The sequence below is a fragment of the Salvelinus alpinus genome, chromosome 35 (genome assembly GCF_045679555.1).
Source record: "Salvelinus alpinus chromosome 35, SLU_Salpinus.1, whole genome shotgun sequence".
Classification (NCBI taxonomy): domain Eukaryota; kingdom Metazoa; phylum Chordata; class Actinopteri; order Salmoniformes; family Salmonidae; genus Salvelinus; species Salvelinus alpinus.
Window position 1 is genome coordinate 701,186 of NC_092120.1, and position 19,195 is coordinate 720,380.

Sequence of the window (19,195 nt, forward strand, 5' to 3'; positions counted from 1 at the left end):
TGTGGGAGTCAACCTGTCTTCCTATGGAGAATCAGGACAGTGAATGAAAGGGTATGCTCTATCTTCTTTACAACAGGTGCTTTAGCCGTACAGGAACTATCTACTTGCTATTACAATGACCACAATTCGTCCTTGATTAATAAGATTAGAGTTCAGAACTGGCATAGCTACAAAAAATTGCTGATACAAAACTGATACTTTTGGCGAAAATTTTTATTTATTTAAGAATACACACCAATCAACAGCCTCTAATTTTTTCCATATAATCGAGGGGCCATTGTTTGATTGGTCAGGTACCGTGACGTTTTAACTGCAGAAAAGCAAAGCTAGTCTATTATGTTGACAAGATAATCAAGTGACCGGTCTAGCAACGGAAATACATGTCCACCCTCAATGAAGGAAGACAGGCGGGACCATTCTAGCCAATGAGAGGGCAGATAAACTTGGGCACTAAATCGTTTTTCTCCTAGCTGCCGCAATGCCACGTGCAACCACTTATATCCGTACATTTGTAACAACCTAAACATTACGAAACTTATATTTGATTAAAAAAAGCCTCACGTAATTCGACACTCTCATAGACCTCCATACAACAACAAAACATTTATCTCGCGGACAGATTTTAACGAGAGTAAAGCCTCTCGCTTCGCCTCTTCCTCTGTAAGGAAACGCATAATTCTTCCGGAGTAGCGAAACTTTATTTTCTATTCGTGAGTATTTGTACGAGAAACATAAACTTGTTCCTCTCATGGTTAATATATTTACAATCAGTATTTGGTGGGTGATATCTAGTCGTCAAAAGTAGTAAAGTAGCTTACATTATCTGCTATCTAGCTAATCTTGCTAGCTAACGTTAGCCAGGCGAAGAGAGTCCATTTCTGACCCAGAAAGATATGCAACCTAGCTAACTTAACTAACCTCCCAATGATAACGTAAAAATGTATGATGTTTTCAAATGCTCTCCTCTGTATGTTAAACCTATGATTTGAGACAGTACAGAAACAACGGTGCTACTGTCTTTGATAGTAGTATGTCCAGGTGACCGTTGTTGTAGAGACCCACAGTAAAGGTGTCATAACACCAATAGAACCTAGCGGTCAAACTGCGAAATGGTTCAAATCGTTTTTCCACCATATATTTTTCCCATAGAGAATTGTAGAAACACTTAAAATAAGGGATGTTTCGTGGAAGCTTACCCTGGCATGACGTTTTGATAACCATGTAAATCTCTTTTGGACAAGGTGACTTTTATCAATATATTCAGCTCTATTTACTATCAGATCCCAAAATTGCTAATTAGCATCAAAGTAGATATGCAAGACTACACATTTCATTTTGGAGGGGGTGAATATATTGGTAAAAGTCACCTTGTCCTAGAGAGATTCACATGGTTATCAAAACGTCATGCCAGGGTAAATTTACACGAAACAAAGCCCATATTTGAAGTTACTATAATCCCGATGGGGAAAAATGTATGGTGGAAAAACAATTGGAACCATTTCCTTGTTTGACTGCTAGGTTTTATGGGTATTATGACTCGTACTGTGATGATAATTTTGTGCAATTAAGGTATGTCGAAGACAAAACCCTAAGTCTGTTTACTAAGGCAGAATTGTGTTTCCACCAGCCTAGTATTTTATTGACTCTGTAGTATCTACAGTTGAAGTCAGAAGTTTACATACACCAGCCAAATACATTTAAACTCAGTTTTTCACAATTCCTGACATTTAATCCTAGTAAAAATTCGCTGTCATAGGTCAGTTATGATCACCACTTTATTTTAAGAATGTGAAATGTCAGAATAATAGTAGAGAGAATTATTTATTTCAGCTTTCATTTCTTTCATCACATTCCCAGTGGGTCAGAAGTTTATATACACTCAGTTAGTATTTGGTAGCATTGCCTTTACATTGTTTAACTTGGGTCAAACGTTTCGGGTAGCCTTCCACAAGCTTCCCACAATAAGTTGGGTGAATTTTGGCCCATTCCTCCTGACAGAGCTGGTGTAACTGAGTCAGGTTTGTTGGCCTCCTTGCTCGCACACACTTTTTCAGTTCTGCCCACAAATTGTCTATGGGATTGAGGTCAGGGCTTTGTGATGGCCACTCCAATACCTTGACTTTGTTGTCCTTAAGCCATTTTGCCACAACTTTGTAAGTATGCTTGGGGTCATTGTCCATTTTTCTTTCTCACCTTTATTTAACCAGGTAGGCAAGTTGAGAACAAGTTCTCATTTACAATTGCGACCTGGCCAAGATAAAGCAAAGCAGTTCGACACATACAACAACACAGAGTGTACACATGGAGTAAAACAAACATACAGTCAATAATACAGTTGAAAAATAAGTCTATATACAATGTGAGCAAATGAGGTGAGATAATTGAGGTAAAGGCAAAAAAAAAGGTCATGGTGGCGTAGTAAGTACAATATAGCAAGTAAAACACTGGAATGGTAGATTTGCAGTGGAAGAATGTGCAAAGTACAGATAGAAATAATGGGGTGCCAAGGAGATAAATAAATACAGTAGAGGGAGGTATAGTTGTTTGGGCTAAATTATAGATGGGCTATGTACAGGTGCAGTAATCTGTGAGCTGCTCTGACAGCTGGTGCTTAACCTCTCTTGGATACGTGAGACGTTAGCGTCCCACGTCTTCAACAGCCAGTGAAACTGCTGGGCGCCAAGTACAGAAATACTCATTATAAAAATTCAGAAAACAAAACATATTTTACTTAGGTTTAAAGATGAACTTCTTGTGAATCCAACCACGGTGTCAGATTTAAAAAATGCTTTACCTCAAAAGCATACCTTACGATTATTTGAGAACATAGCCCAGCAGACAAATCATTACAAACAGTAACCAGCCAAGTAGAAGAGTTACACAAGTAGAAATAGAGATAAAATTAATCCCTTACATTTGATGATCTTCATATGGTTGCACTCAGCAGACATTCATTTACTCAATCAATGTTCCTTTTGTTCGATAAAGTCTCTTTATATCCAAAAACCTCAGTTTTGTTCGCGCGTTTTCTTCAGTAATCCACAGGCTCAAACGCAGTAAAAACAGGCAGACAAAAAAAATACAAATTGTATCCGTAAAGTTCATAGAAACATGATGTTTATATTCAAAAGGCAAAATCCTTTCCGCAGTCTTGGCATTTGAATGGCTTGACCCCTGAGTGTATCATCATGTGTTTGCAATTCAATCCTCAGGTTGTTTTTAGCCTAAATAATCGATACTATTTCAACCGGACAATAACGTCGTCAATATAAAATGTAAACAAGAAAGGCACTCTCTCGGTCGAGCGCATGAAAAAGCTCTGTGACACTTTAGGGTCCACTCATTCAGACTGCTCTTACTTCCTCATTTTTCAGAATACAAGCCTGAAACAATTTCTAAAGACTGTTGACATCTAGTGGAAGGCATAGGAACTGCAATTTGAGTCCTAAGTCAATGGATACTGTAATGGCATTGAATAGAAAACTACAAAAACAAAAATAAACTACTTCCCGAATTGATTTTTCTCGGGTTTTTGCCTACCAAATCAGTTCTGTTATATTCACAGACACTATTTTAACAGTTTTGGAAACTTTAGAGTGTTTTCTATCCAAATCTACCAGTTATATGCATATCATATCTTCTGGGCCCGAGAAGCAGGCAGTTTAATTTGGGCATGCTACCCTAGAGAAGTTAAAGCTAGTGAGGGAGATAAGTGTTTCCAGTTTCAGAGATTTTTGTAGTTCGTTCCAGTCATTGGCAGCAGAGAACTGGAAGGAGAGGCGGCCAAAGGAAGAATTGGTTTTGAGGGTGACCAGAGAGATATACCTGCTGGAGCGCGTGCTACAGGTGGGTGCTGCTATGGTGACCAGCGAGCTGAGATAAGGGGGGACTTTACCTAGCAGGGTCTTGTAGATGACCTGGAGCCAGTGGGTTTGGCGACGAGTATGAAGCGAGGGCCAGCCAACGAGAGCGTACAGGTCGCAGTGGTGGGTAGTATATGGGGCTTTGGTGACAAAACAGATGGCACTGTGATAGACTGCATCCAATTTATTGAGTAGGGTATTGGAGGCTATTTTGTAAATGACATCGTCGAGGATCGGTAGGATGGTCAGTTTTACAAGGGTATGTTTGGCAGCATGAGTGAAGGATGCTTTGTTGCGAAATAGGAAGCCAATTCTAGATTTAACTTTGTATTGGAGATGTTTGATGTGAGTCTGGAAGGAGAGTTTACAGTCTAACCAGACACCTAGGTATTTGTAGTTGTCCACATATTCTAAGTCAGAACCGTCCAGAGTAGGGATGTTGGACGGGCGGGCAGGTGCAAGCAGCGATCGGTTGAAGAGCATGCATTTAGTTTTACTTGTATTTAAGAGCAATTGCAGGCCACGGAAGGAGAGTTGTATGGCATTTTATTTTTATTTTATTTTATTTATTTTTAACCTTTATTTAACCAGGAAGGGCTCATTGAGATTTAAAATCTCTTTTTCAAGAGCGTCCTGGCCAAGATAGGCAGCACCAAGTCATTACAAAAATTACAGACAGACAACATGAAAAACTACAAGTAATCTAGTAAAAAACCATTGAATTCACAAGAGTATAACAATATCAAAAACAGCAAATTAAAAACATTGACAGGTCAGGGAATCAGCCTCAAAATCCTTCATCAGTGATTTAAAAACACCAATCGGGACAAGTTCTTCCAGTTTAAAATTATTTTGTAAGGTGTTCCAAGACAATGGCGCAGAGTACATAAAAGACCTTTTACCAAATTCAGTTCGGACATTTGGAACAGTTAGCAGGATAAAGTCTAGCGAACGAAGAGAGTACCCACCACATTTCTGAACAATAAAAATGCCCAAATAAAAAGGTAGTAAACCCAAAATGGCTTTGTAAATAAAAGTATACCAGTGACTGAGCCTACGAGTGACTAGAGAAGGCCAGCCAACCCTGGTATATAAAGTGCAGTGGTGCGTAAGGGTTTTGCAGTTTAAAATAAATCTCAAAGTGCCATGGTAAAGAGTGTCAATTGATCTCAAACACTGAGCGGAAGCATTCATATATAAAATATCCCCATAGTCTAGTAAAGGCATAAATGTAGCTGATACTAGCCTCCTTCTGGCTTCAAAAGAAAAACAGGCCTTATTCCTAAAATAAAATCCCAATTTCAGCTTCAATTTTTTTGTAAGTTGTTGAATATGCAATTTAAAAGAGAGGCCGTCATCAATTAGAATTCCAAGATATTTATATGAGGTTACAACCTCAATCTCCTTGCCCTGACAGGTAGTAATAGGTGATAGGTTCAGAGGTCTATTTCTTGCATTAGAAAACACCATTAGTTTAGTTTTGTCAGTATTGAGGATAAGCTTCAATTTACACAAGGTATGTTGAACAGTATAAAAAGCAGTTTGCAAGTTCTGGAAAGCTTTTGTAAGAGATGAGGCACAACAGTAAATAACAGTATCATCAGCATAAAAATGAAGTTGTGCATTTTGGACATTTTTGTCTAAATCATTTATTTAGCATTGAAGCTTGTCTGGAGGGTTGTTAACAGTGTCCAAAGAAGGGCCAGAAGTATACAGAATGGTGTCGTCTGCGTAGAGGTGGATCAGAGACTCACCAGCAGCAAGAGCGACATCATTGATGTATACAGAGAAGAGAGTCGGTCCAAGAATTGAACCCTGTGGCACCCCCATAGAGACTGCCAGAGGCCCGGACAACAGGCCCTCCGATTTGACACACTGAACTCTATCAGAGAAGTAGTTGGTGTACCAGGCGAGGCAATCATTTGAGAAGCCAAGGCTATCGAGTCTGCCGATGAGGATGTGGTGATTGACAGAGTCGAAAGCCTTGGCCAGGTCAATGAATACGGCTGCACAGTATTGTTTCTTATCGATGGCGGTTAAGATATCGTTTATTTGCGACCAAGCTTTAACTTCCTGACTGATGTCTTGAGATATTGCTTCAATATATCCACATAATTTTCCATCCTCATGATGCTATCTCTTTTGTGAAGTGCACCAGTCCCTACTGCAGCAAAGCACCCCCACAACATGATGCTGCCACCCCCGTGCTTCACGGTTGGGATGGTGTTCTTCGGCTTGTAAGCCTCCCCCTTTTTCCTCCAAATATAACAATGGTCATTTTGCCAAACGGTTCAATTTTTGTTTCATCAGACCAGAGGACATTTCTCCAAAAAGTACGATCTTTGTCCCCATGTGCAGTTGCAAACCGTAGTCTGGCTTTTTTATGGCGGTTTTGGAGCAGTGACTTCTTCCTTGCTGAGCGGCCTTTCAGGTTATGTCGATATAGGACTCGTTTTACTGTGGATATAGATACTCTTGTACTTGTTTTCTCCAGCATCTTCAAATCAAAGTTTTTGTCATGTGCACCGACTATAACAGGTGTTAGACCTTACAGTGAAATGCTTACTTATAGGCTCTAACCAATAGTGCAAAAAAGGTATGAGGTGAACAATAGGTAAGTAAAGAAATAAAACAACAGTTAAAAGACAGGCTATATACAGTAGCGAGGCTATAAAAGTAGCGAGGCTACATACAGACACCGGTTAGTCAGGCTGACTGAGGTAGTATATACATGTAGATATGGTTAAAGTGACTATGCATATATGATGAACAGAGAGTAGCAGTAGCGTAAAAGAGGGGTTGGTGGGTGGCGGATGGCGGGACATAATGCAGATAGATAGCCCGGTTAGCCAATGTGCGGGAGCACTGGTTGGTCGGCCCAATTGAGGTAGTATGTACATGAATGTTTAGTTAAAGTGACTATGCATATATGATAAACAGAGAGTAGCAGCAGCGTAAAAGAGGGGTTGAGGGGCACACAATGCAAATAGTCCGGGTAGCCATTTGATTACCTGTTCAGGAGTCTTATGGCTTGGGGGTAAAAACTGTTGAGAATTATTTTTGTCCAGGACTTGGTACTCCTGTACCGCTTGCCATGCGGTAGTAGAGAGAACAGTCTGTCTATGACTGGGGTGGCTGGGGTCTTTGACCATTTTTAGGGCCTTCCTCTGACACCGCCTGGTGTAGAGATCCTAGATGGCAGGCAGCTTAGCCCCAGTGATGTACTGGGCCGTACGCACCACCCTCCGTAGTGCCTTGCGGTCAGAGGCCGAGCAATTGCCATACCAGGCAGTGATGCAACCAGTCAGGATGCTCTCAATGTTGCAGCTGTAGAACCTTTTGAGGATCTCGGGACCCATGCCAAATATTTGTAGTTTCCTGAGGGGGAATAGGCTTTGTCGTGCCCCCTTCACGACTGTCTTGGTGTGTTTGGACCATTCTAGTTTGTTGTTGATGTGGACACCAAGGAACTTGAAGCTTTCAACCTGCTCCACTACAGCCCCGTCGATGAGAATGGGGGCGTGCTTGGTCCTCCTGTTCCTGTAGTCCACAATCATCTCCTTAGTCTTGGTTACGTTGAGGGATAGGTTGTTATTCTGGCACCACCCGGCCAGTTCTCTGACCTCCTCCCTATAGGCTGTCTCGTCGTTGTCGGTGATCAGGCTTACCACTGTTCACATCTGTAAACTTAATGATGGTGTTGAAGTAATGCCTGGACACGCAGTCGTGAGTTAACAGGGAGTACAGGAGGGGACTGAGCACGCACCCCTGGGGAGCTCCAGTGTTGAGGATCAGCATGGCAGATGTGTTGCTACCTCCCTCACCACCTGGGGGCGGCCCGTCAGGAAGTCCAGGATCAAGTTGCAGAGGGAGGTGTTTAGTCCCAGGATCCTTAGCTTAGTGATGAGCTTTGAGGGCACTATGGTGTTGAATGCTGAGCTGTAGTCAATGAATAGCATTCTCACATAAGTGTTCATTTTGTCCTGGTGGGTTAGGGCAGTGTGGAGTGCAATAGAGATGGCATCATCTGTGGATCTGTTTGGGCGGTATGCAAATTGGAGTGGGTCTAGCGTTCTGGGATAATGGTGTTGATGTGAGCCATTACCAACCTTTCAAAGCACTCCATGGCTACGGATGTGAGTGCTACGGATCTGTAGTCATTTAGGCAGGTTGCCTTTGTGTTCTTGGGCACATGGACTATGGTGGTCTGCTTGAAACATGTTGGTATTACAGACTCAATCAGGGACATGTTGAAAATGTCAGTGAAGACACCTGCCAGCTGGTCAGCACATGCCCGGAGCACACGTCCTGGTAATCTGTCTGGCCCCGCAGCCTTGTGTATGTTGACCTATTTAAACGTCTTACTCACGTCGGCTACGGAGAGCATGATCACACAGTCGTCCGGAACAGCTGATGCTCTCATGCATGCCTCAGTGTTGCTTGCCTCGAAGCGAGCATAGAAGTGATTTAGCTCGTCTGGTAGGCTCGTGTTACTGGGCAGCTCGCGGCTGTGCTTCCCTTTTGTAGTATGTAACAGTTTGCAAGCCCTGCCACATAAGACGAGCGTCGGAGCCGGTGTAGTATGATTCAATGTTAGCCTGTATTGACGCTTTGCCTGTTTGGTGGTTCGTCGCAGGGCATAGCAGGATTTCTTATAAGCTTCTGGGTTAGAGTCCCGCACCTTGAAAGCGGTAGCTCTACCATTTAGCTCAGTGCGAATGTTGCCTGTTATCCATGGCTTCTGGTTGGGGTATGTACGTACAGTCACTGTGGGGACGACGTCCTCGATGCACTTATTGATAAAGCCAGTAACTGATGTGGTGTACTCCTCAATGCCATCAGAAGAATCCCGGAACATGTTCCAGTCTGTGATAGCAAAACAGTCCTGTAGTTTAGCATCTGCTTCATCTGACCACTTTTTTATAGACTGAGTCACTGGTGCTTCCTGCTATAATTTTTGCTTGTAAGCAGGAATCAGGAGGATAGAGTTGTGGTCGGATTTACCAAATGGAGGGCGAGGGAGAGCGTTGTACGCGTCTCTGTGTGTGGAGTACAGGTGATCTAGATTTTTTCCCCCTCTGGATGCACATTTAACATGTTGATAGAAATTTGGTAGAACTGATTTAAGTTTCCCTGCATTAAAGTCCCCAGCCACTAGGAGCACCGCCTCTGGGTGAGCAGTTTCCTGTTTGCTTATTTCCTTATACTGACTGACTGTGGTCTTAGTGCCAGCATCTGTCTGTGGTGGTAAATAAACAGCCACGAAAAGTATAGCTGAAAACTTTCTAGGCAAGTGGTGTGGCCTGCAATTTATCACAATATACTCTACTTCAGGCGAGCAAAATCTAGAGACTTCCTTAGATTTCGTGCACCAGCTGTTGTTTACAAATACGCACAGACCACCCCCACCCCCTTGTCTTACCAGAGTGTGCTGTTCTATCTTGCCGGTGCAGCCAGCGAATATCCCTCTAGCTGAATATCCATGTCGTTATTCAGCCACGATTCCGTGAAACATACTATATTACAGTTTTTGATGTCCCGTTGGTAGGGTATTCGTCTAATTTATTGTCCAATGATTGCACGTTGGCGAGTAGTATTGACAGTAATGGCAGCTTTCCCACTTGCCTTCTCCGGGTCCTGACCAGGCATCCAGCTCTTTGTCCTCTGTACCTGCGTCGCAAATAACGGGGATGTCAGCCCTGTGGGGTGTTTGGAGAATGTCTTGTGCGTCCTCCTTGTTGTAGAAAAAAGCTTAGTCTAATCCGAGGTGAGTGATCACTGTCCTGATATCCAGAAGCTCTTTTTGCCGTAAGATAGGGTTGCAGAAACATTATGTACAAAATAAGTTACAAATAACGCGAAAGGTCCTTTGTTGTTCTGGGATTGATTTGTACTTTGGTGCGAAAAGTGCGTTCATCTCTAGGAGACAGAACACGTCTCCTTCCTGAGCAGTGTGACAACTGCATGGTCCCATGGTGTTTATACTTGCGTACTATTGTTTGTTCAGATGAACGTGGTACCTTCAGGCATTTAGAAATTGCCCCCAAGGATGAACCAGACTTGTGGAGGTCCACAATTTTTTTTCTGAGGTCTTGGCTGATTTCTTTTGATTTTCCCATGATGTCAAGCAAAGAGGCACTGAGTTTGAAGGTAGGCCTTGAAATACATCCACAGGTACACCTCAAATTGACTCATTATGTCAATTAACCTTTCAGGAGCTTCTAAAGCCATGACATAATTATCTGGAATTTTCCAAGCTGTTTAAAGGCACAGTCAACTCAGTGTATGTAAACTTCTGACCCACTGGAATTGTGATACAGTGATATAATCTGTCTGTAAACAATTGTTGGAAAAATGACTTATGTCATGCACAAAGTAGATGTCCTAACCGACTTGCCAAAACTATAGTTTGTTAACAAGAAATTTGTGGAGTGGTTGAAAAACTAGTTTTAATCACTCCAACCTAAGTGTATGTAAACTTCCCGACTTCAACTGTATCTTGCTAGCCCTTGACCATGACTCTCAGTTCAGTTCCATTCCATTACACCTGAGCTATATATATACACACACACACACACACACACACACACACACACACACACACACACACACACACACACACACACACACACACACACACACACACACACACACACACACACACACACACACAGTGTCTTCAGAAAGTATTCATACCCCTTAACTTATTCCACATTTATTGTGTTACAGCCTGAATTCAAAATGGATTAAATATTTTTTTTCTCCCTCACCCATCTACACACAATAGCTTAGAATGACATAGTGAAAATGTGTTTTTAGAAATGTTTGTAAATGTATTGAAAATTAACAACAGAAATATAATTGACATAAATATTCACTTCCCTGAGTCAATAGTTTGTAGATGCACCTTTGGCTGTGATTACAGCTGTGAGTAATTTTTGGTAAGTCTCTGAGAGCTTTGCATACCTGGATTGTACAATATTTGCCCATTATTCTTAAAGGTTTTCAAGCTCTGTCATGTTGATTGTTTATCATTGTTAGACAGCCATTTTCAAGTCTTGCCATAGATTTTCAAAACTAACTAGGCCACTCTGGAACATTAAATGTCGTCTTGGTAGGAAACTCCAGTGTAGATTAGGCCTTGTGTTTTAGGTTATTGTCCCGCTGAAAGATACATTTGGCTCCTAATATCTGTTAGAAAGCAGTCTGAACCAGGTTCTCCTCTAGGATTTTGCCTGTGCTTATAGCTGTATTCTGTTTATAATCCCCCCAAAACTCCCTACTCCTTGCAGATGACAAGCATGCCCATAACATGATGCAGCCACCACCACCATGCTTGAAAATATGAAGAGTGGTACTCAGTGATGTTGGATATGTCCCAAACATAAACTCAGCAAAAAAAGAAACGTCCTCACTGTCAACTGTGTTTATTTCAGCAAACTTAACATGTGTAAATATTTGTATGAACATAAGATTCAACAACTGAGACATAAACTGAACAAGTGCCACAGACATGTGACTAACAGAAATGGAATAATATGTCCCTGAACAAAGAGGCAGGTCAAAATCAAAAGTAACAGTCAGTATCTGGTGTGGACACCAGCTGCGTTAAGTACTGCAGTGCATCTCCTCCTCATGGACTGCACCAGATTTGCCAGTTCTTGCTGTGAGATGTTACCCCACTCTTCCACCAAGGCACCTGCAAGTTCCCTGACATTTCTGTGGGGAATGGCCCTAGCCCTCACTCTCCGATCCGACAGGTCCCAGATGTGCTCAAAGAGATTGAGATCCGAGCTCTTCGCTGGCCATGGCAGAACGCTGACATTCCTGTCTTGCAGGAAATCATGCACAGAACCAGCAGTATGGCTGGTGGCATTGTCATGCTGGAGGGTCATGTTAGGATGAGCCTGCAGGAAGGGTACCACATGAGGTAGGAGGATGTCTTCCCTGTAACGCACAGCATTGAGATTGCCTGCAATGACAACAAGCTCATGCTGTGACACACCGCCCCAGACCATGACGGACCCTCCACCTCCAAATCGATCCCGCTCCAGAGTACCGGCCTCGGCGTAACGCTCATTCCTTTGACGATAAACGCAAATCCGACCATCACCCCTGGTGAGACAAAACTGTGACTCGTCAGTGAAGAGCACATTTTTCCAGTCCTGTCTGGTCCAGTGATGGTGGGTTTGTGCCCATAGGCAACATTGTTGCCGGTGATGTCTGGTGAGGACCAGCCTTACAACAGGCCTACAAGCCCTCAGTCCAGCCTCTCTCAGCCTATTGCGGACAATCTGAGCACTGATGGAGGGATTGTGCGTTCCTGGTGTAACTCAGGCAGTTGTTGTTGCCATCCTGTACCTGTCCCGCAGGTGTGATGTTCGGATGTACCAATCCTGTGCAGGTGTTGTTACACATGGTCTGCCACTTCGAGGATGATCAGCTGTCCGTCCTGTCTCCCTGTTGCGCTGTCTTAGGCGTCTCACAGTACGGACATTGCAATTTATTGCCCTGGCCACATCTGCAGTCCTCATGCCTCCTTGCAGCATGCCTAAGGCACGTTCACGCAGATGAGCAGGGACCCTGGGCATCTTTCTTTTGGTGTTTTTCAGAGTCAGTAGAAAGGCCTCTTTAGTGTCCTAAGTTTTCATAACTGTGACCTTAATTGCCTACCATCTGTAAGCTGTTAGTGTCTTAATGACTGTTCCACAAGTGCATGTTCATTAATTGTTTATGGTTAATTGAAAAAGCATGGGAAGCAGTGTTTGAACCCTTTACAATGAAGATCTGTGAAGTTATTTGGATTTTTACGAATTATCTTTGAAAGACAGGGTCCTGAAAAAGGGATGTTTCTTTTTTTAAATTAAAAAAAAAACAACATTTTATGACAGAGCCTGGGAGCAAACCCAGAGACTCTGGTGGCGCAGCTAGCACTGCGATGCAGTGCCCTAGACCACTGCGCCACCCGGGAGGCTGGATGTTTCTTTTTTTGCTGAGTTTATAATGCTATCTATTCAGGACAAGAATTATATTTCTTTGTCATATTTTTTTGCAGTATTACTTAAGTATTACTTGCAAACAGGGTGCATGTTTTGGAATATTTTTAATCTGTACAGGCTTCATTCCTTTCACTCTGTCATTTAGGTTAGTATTGTGGAGTAACTACAATGTTGTTGATCCATCCATTAAACTCAGTAGCTGTTTTAAAGTCATTGGCCTCATGGTGAAATCCCTGAGCAGCTTCCTTCCTCTCTGACAACTGAGTTTGGAAGGACGCCTGAATCTTTGTATTGACTGGGTGTATTGATACACCTTCCAAAGCCTAATTAATAACTTCACCATGCTCAAAGGGATATTCAGCATCAACTTTTTTTTATTTTTACACATCTACCAATTGGTGCCCTTCTTTGCGAGGCATTGGAAAACCTTGCTGGTCGCCCTTCTTTGCGAGGCATTGGAAAACCTTGCTGGTCGTTGTGGTTGAATCTGTGCTTGAAATTCATTACTCGATTGAGGGACCTTACAGGCAACTGTATGTGTGGGGTACAGAGATGGAGTAGTTATTCAAAAATCATGTTAACTACTATTGTTGAACACGGAATGAGTCCATGCAACTTATGTGATTTGTTAAGCACATAAGTTTTAAATTAATAATTTAAATCTACCAAACAAAGTCCACTTTGACATTATGGGGTAGTGTGTGTAGATCACTTACACAATCTCAATTGAATCAATAAAAAATGTAGTCTATCACAACAAAATGTGGAATAGGTAAAGGAGTGTGAGTACTTTCTGAATGCACTGTGTATGGCTCTGCATTACACATTAAAATAGTAATTGGACTAAGGTGTCTTCTGTAGTGGGTAGTTTTTGTTAAGAGCAGTGACGCTCGGCCTGAACATTTTGACACGCATCACTTGCGGTACGGTTTTGGAAGCATAAGGACCTTCTCTTTCATATTGGCAAGATATAATTTTCAAAAAACCAAAGGTTAAATTGATACACACCTTTTTTATAGGGTTAGTGTTCCCCACACGGCCATATTTCCATGTTACAGCGCTTGTTTACGAAAGACAGTCGACTACCTGTGCTAATTAGCTTACAGTAAGTGTATATTTTGCATTTGTGAACTTATTTTGATGTGAGATGAAAGTAGAGGGATTTATGTTTCTAGAACCGTACCGCAATTAAGAATCTATTCACGTTTATGAGTATTTGGCTGTTTTGAATTCCAGAGCCAATTCGCCCTTTAAACAACATGTAAGGTCCATGGACTAAGGAGTAACGTCGCTTGCTAGCTATTTATTCACCCATCGATTAGCTATGTAAAAATGCATGTTGTAACCAAATGCTCTCCTTAGTATGTACCAGCCTGTTTGTTTTACTTTGTGGTGTTGGATAAGATGATTGTCATGATGATTCCTGACCTGGTGTCTCTGCAAGGGTGATGTTTATTCAAATCAAGTCTTTTTTTTCGCAGAATGCAAATGAAGAGGAAGGTGTAGACAATAACCAATCGACAAGATTAAGATCAAACCTGGGAAAAAGCAACGCAATAAAACCAAGATGACTAGAAGTCATCGTGACCACATCAAAACGGATTGTGAAACACAGTCAGATGATGTTGACTCCAGTAGAGAAGATTCAGACATTGGCCAAGCCCACTCTCTCAGCAGTAATGGGTTTACTTTCAACATCATCCAAATCAAAGAGGAGGAAACAGACTTTGAAGTGCATGAAACAAGTGAGGAACATAACGGAATCAGATCAAATTGTCACTTGGATTCTAGAGCACTCCACCAGGATTCTGGAACCATCAAAACCAAGACCGAAACAGATTCTGTTTACATTAGCCAAGGAACGACGGAAATTAAGACTGAGCATGATTCTGAAATCAGAGTGGTTAAGACAGAAATGAAAGTGTACGCCCCCTCACACAGCTGCCCCCACTGCAGTTGCATGTTCCACACACCACAGCAGCTACTTGTCCACACCTGCCAGGTCGCGAATTCTGACAACATTGTGGATTTTTTGTTGAAGACCCCATTTCATTCTTTGGAGTCCACAGAAAGGGTGCGAATTAAAACCGAGGGTCGACCTCTGCCTGAAATCAAGTACATAAGGAAGGATGACAAAGTGAGGAGGGCGTTCAATACCAACTGGTATAAAAAGTATCAATGGCTAACAGGTAGTCTTTCATCAAGCCGCTTGTATTGCTGGCCTTGTCTGCTCTTTGGAACGTTTGAGCCTTGGGCTAAAGGGGGGTTCAGTGACCTAAAGAACATTGACCGTTCAGCTAAACGGCATGACGAAAGCCGGGAGCATCTCAACTCCTACGCGAAACTCAAGCTTTTGGGACAGCCGAGCCATCGTGCCAATCACTCACTCAATGAAGGCCTGCGTATTCAAGCTGCGCAACACAACGAGAAGGTCCGAAGAAACAGGGATGTTCTCAAACGCCTCATTGACAGCATTGCATACTTAGGCATGCAAGAGTTGGCTTTTAGGGGACACGATGAGACGGAAAGTTCCGCTAACAAAGGCAACTACAGGGAATTGGCAGAGGTAATCGCGCGGTATGATGCTTTACTTGCTCAGCATATGGAATCTTCAACTGTGTTCACTGGAATGTCAAGAACAATTCAGAACGACTTGATAACTGCTATCGCATCATCAATTAGAAGTGAGATTAAAAGCGAGGTTGACGCTGCTCCATTTTTCTCATGGCAAATGGATGAAACTACAGACCATTCGCAGTTGTCTGTCATTGTCAGGTATGTGGATGATCGGGGGTGCGTCCAGGAGCGTTTCTTGGGCTACTTTGATGTGTCAGCTGGGCGAGATGCACAGTCTGTGTTTGATCTAGTGAATTCGGAGATGTCAGAGTTTAACTTTGTGGAGAAACTAGTCGCTCAAACATATGATGGCGCTGTGGTAATGGCTTCTGATTTAAATAGTCTGCAAGCAAAAGTAAGAGCTGTAGCGCCGAGCGCCACCTTTGTGCATTGCTATGCACATCCCCTCAACTCCGTATTAAGCCAGAGCGTGAAGTCCATGCCCAAGACCAAGGTTTTCTTTGCCACACTGGGTGGCTTCGCAACTTTTTTTTGTAAGTCCACCAATAGAATGCTGCTAGAAAAGGCTGCTTGTGCAAGTTTGCCAAAAAACGCACCAACGCATTGGAATTTCACGTCCAGAGTAGTTAACACGGTGGCAAAAAACTTTGACCATCTGTTGGACACATTCACAAGTATCACAGAGCATCCTAAAATGGATGATGACACGATTTTCGATGCAAATGGTTTCAAGACACAGTTGGAAGATTTTCATTTTATTTTTTTACTTCTCACTTTTGAATATATATTTGCTTGCACAGATGTGGTTTTTGACAGTGTGCAACAGAATGCCATGGATGTAGAATTTTGTAAGAGGAGGATTGAGAATATTTTACTCAAGATAGAGGAGCACAAATCTGAAGAAGAATTTAGTGCTATATATCAGAAGGCTTCGAACATGACAGATGATCCAGAGTTGACGCACAGAAGGAAGCAGAGGCAGGGCACTCAGGATGTAATGCAGACGTACAAATCACTGTACGATTCAATCCATGACAACATCAAGACACAAATAGCACAGAGGTTCCAAAGCCTGGACAGCAGGAGATACATGGAGTTGTTAGATGATGAGAAATTTGAGTCATTCCGGAGTGAATTCCCTACAAATGCAATGGAAAGCCTGTCCCAGAGCTATGGCCGTTTTTTTAACATGGAAAAACTGAAAAATGAGCTGCAAGTGTTCTACTGTGGAGAGGAGCTTCAAGGGAACAGTCAAAAACTGTGTGACAGAATCTTGCATTTCAAGGGGTGTGGTTTGAATGAAGTGATGCCTGAGGTGTACCGGCTCATGTGCCTAGTTGCAACTATAGGGGCAACATCAGCGGGCGTGGAGAGCAGATTCTCTCGTCTGAAGAGGCTGAAAAGCTACACAAGGAACACCATGGGACAAGAGCGACTCAAGAACCTGGCAATCCTATCCATAGAAAGGAGGATTCTTAAATCATTGCAGAAGAATCCTCACTGGTATGAGAGGGTCATTGACCAGTTTGCCAACCAGACTATGAGAAGAATGGACTTTATATTCAAGGTAACATGAATTTTAAAAAATGTTTAAATTGTGCTCTGTTTTTTTTATTGCATCCATATGTGTAATAGATTGTATATTTATGTATATAGTATTTTTTTCCCGGCCCAACTGTGTTTTGAATTGGTTTGTTTCCAACAGTGATTGAGACCAGATGGTGGAAACTCCCTGAACTACTGAGAGGGAGTAAAAGGTCCCATGAATGCAGTAATGTATTAAAAGCAGCGTGTAGCTCCTGTTTGTAAGCATGTGCACATGTCCACAACCTCTCATTCTTCCTCTGGAGAACTCAACCCTTCTCATGCACTGCAGACAGCGTTCACTAAAGCTATCAGTGTCATAGAAAGATGTCAGTTTGTTTGACCTCTGCTGCTGCTGCTACTAAAGAACATTAAAATTTAAACTATTTTGCTGAATGCCTGTTTTCCTTTTCTAGTTTATATGCCTTTTGGACCCTGCACCCAAAGACTTATTTGAACTCTTGAGTTGAGCATGCCAATTCTTGATTTTGTGTTGTATTTTATAGTTATTATGGATCCCCATTAGCTACTCTTCCTGGAGTCCAGCAAAATTAAGGCAGTTATAAAATGTTTGTAGTTGATTAACAAGGGAAAAGTGATGCACAGATGATGGTTGTATATGCCCGACTTACTGCCTGGGGATGACAAAAGTGACAATGATTGCTGTGAATAAAGTATGTGAAAGAGGACATGTTTGGTAATTGCACATTAGACATGACTTTAAAATCAATTATACAGTAATCACTTAAACAGCCTGTCATAACTGATTTGTGTCAATCCATATGCCATCAATGGCCTGCACTGGTTTTGATATTGCACCATGTCTCAGTTGCTAATAATCATACACATTTATTCTATTGAAGATGATTGGGCCAAGCATGAAGGCTACATTGTCATTCCCACATCTTGACAGTGATGGTCTCTACCAATTAGATTAGGGTTCCTATGCTATTTTCTCCATTCCAGCCATTACAATGAGCCCGTCCTCCAATTGCTCCTCCCACCAGCCTCTGCTGTAGTTTAGATATTGGTTACAATAAGCGTCATCTTGCTAATTCAATGGACACATTTCATCTTTGACAACACTATTACAGTAAGTACTGCTTTGATAAAGCTATAAAATGAGAAGGGCGCAACTGATACCAAAAGATACACCAAAAGTATGTGGACACCCCTTCAAATTTGTGGATTTTACTATTTCAGCCACACCCGTTGCTGACAGGTGTATAAATATCGAGCACACAGCCATGCAATCTACATAGACAAACATTGGTAGTACAATGGCCTGTACTGAAGAGCTCAGTGACTTTCAAAGTGGAACCATCATATGTCACCTTTCCAACAAGTCAGTTCGTCAAATTTCTGTCCTGCTAGAGTTGCCCCGGTCAACTAAGTGCTGTTATTGTGATGTGGAAACGTCTAGGAGCAACAACTGCTCAGCCGCAAAGTGGTAGGCCACACAAGCTCACAGAACGGAACTGCTGAGTGCTGAAGCACGTAGTGCGTAAAAATCGCCTATCCTCGGTTGCAACACTCATTACCAAGTTCCAAACTGCCTCTGGAAGCAACCTCAGCACAATAACTGTTTGTCGGGAGCTTCATGAAATGGGTTTCCATGGCCTAACAGTCGCACACAAGCCTAAGATCACAATGTCAATGCCAAGCGTCGGCTGGAGTGGTGTAAAGCTCGCTGCCATTGGACTCTGAAGCAGTGGATATGCGTTCACTGGAGTGATGAATCATGCTGGCAGTCCGATCAACAAAACTGGTTTTGGCGGATGCCAAGAAAATGCTACCTGCCCGAATGCATAGTGCCAACTTTAACGTTTGGTGGAGGAGGAATAATGGCCTAGGGCTGTTTTTCATGGTTTGTGCTAGGCCCTCTAGTTCCAGTGAAGGGAAAGCTTAATGCTACTGCATATAATGACATTCTAGACGATTGTGTGCTTCCAACTTCGTGGCAACAGTTTGGGGAAGGCCCTCTCCTTTTTTAGCATGACAATGCCCCCATGCACAAAGCGAGGTCCAAACAGAAATGATTTGTCGAGATCGGTGTGGAAGAACTTGACTTGCCTGCACAGAGCCCTGACCTCAACTCCATTGAAGACCTTTGGGATGAATTGGAACGCCAACTGCGAGCCAGGCCTAATCGCCCAACATCAGTGCCCGATG

General features: G+C 42.5%; 2 long non-coding RNA genes across 2 annotated transcripts in view; one reads left to right on the top strand and one right to left on the bottom strand.

The window, feature by feature from the left end:
* The window catches only part of LOC139564397 (uncharacterized), a 418,006-nt gene that overhangs the window by 321,241 nt on the left and 77,570 nt on the right, over positions 1 to 19,195 (bottom strand). The window lies entirely within an intron of this gene.
* On the top strand, positions 463 to 17,710 carry LOC139564699 (uncharacterized). The gene is made up of 3 exons (XR_011672809.1): positions 463 to 710; positions 14,344 to 17,006; positions 17,145 to 17,710. It is a non-coding gene; the product is annotated as an uncharacterized lncRNA (long non-coding RNA).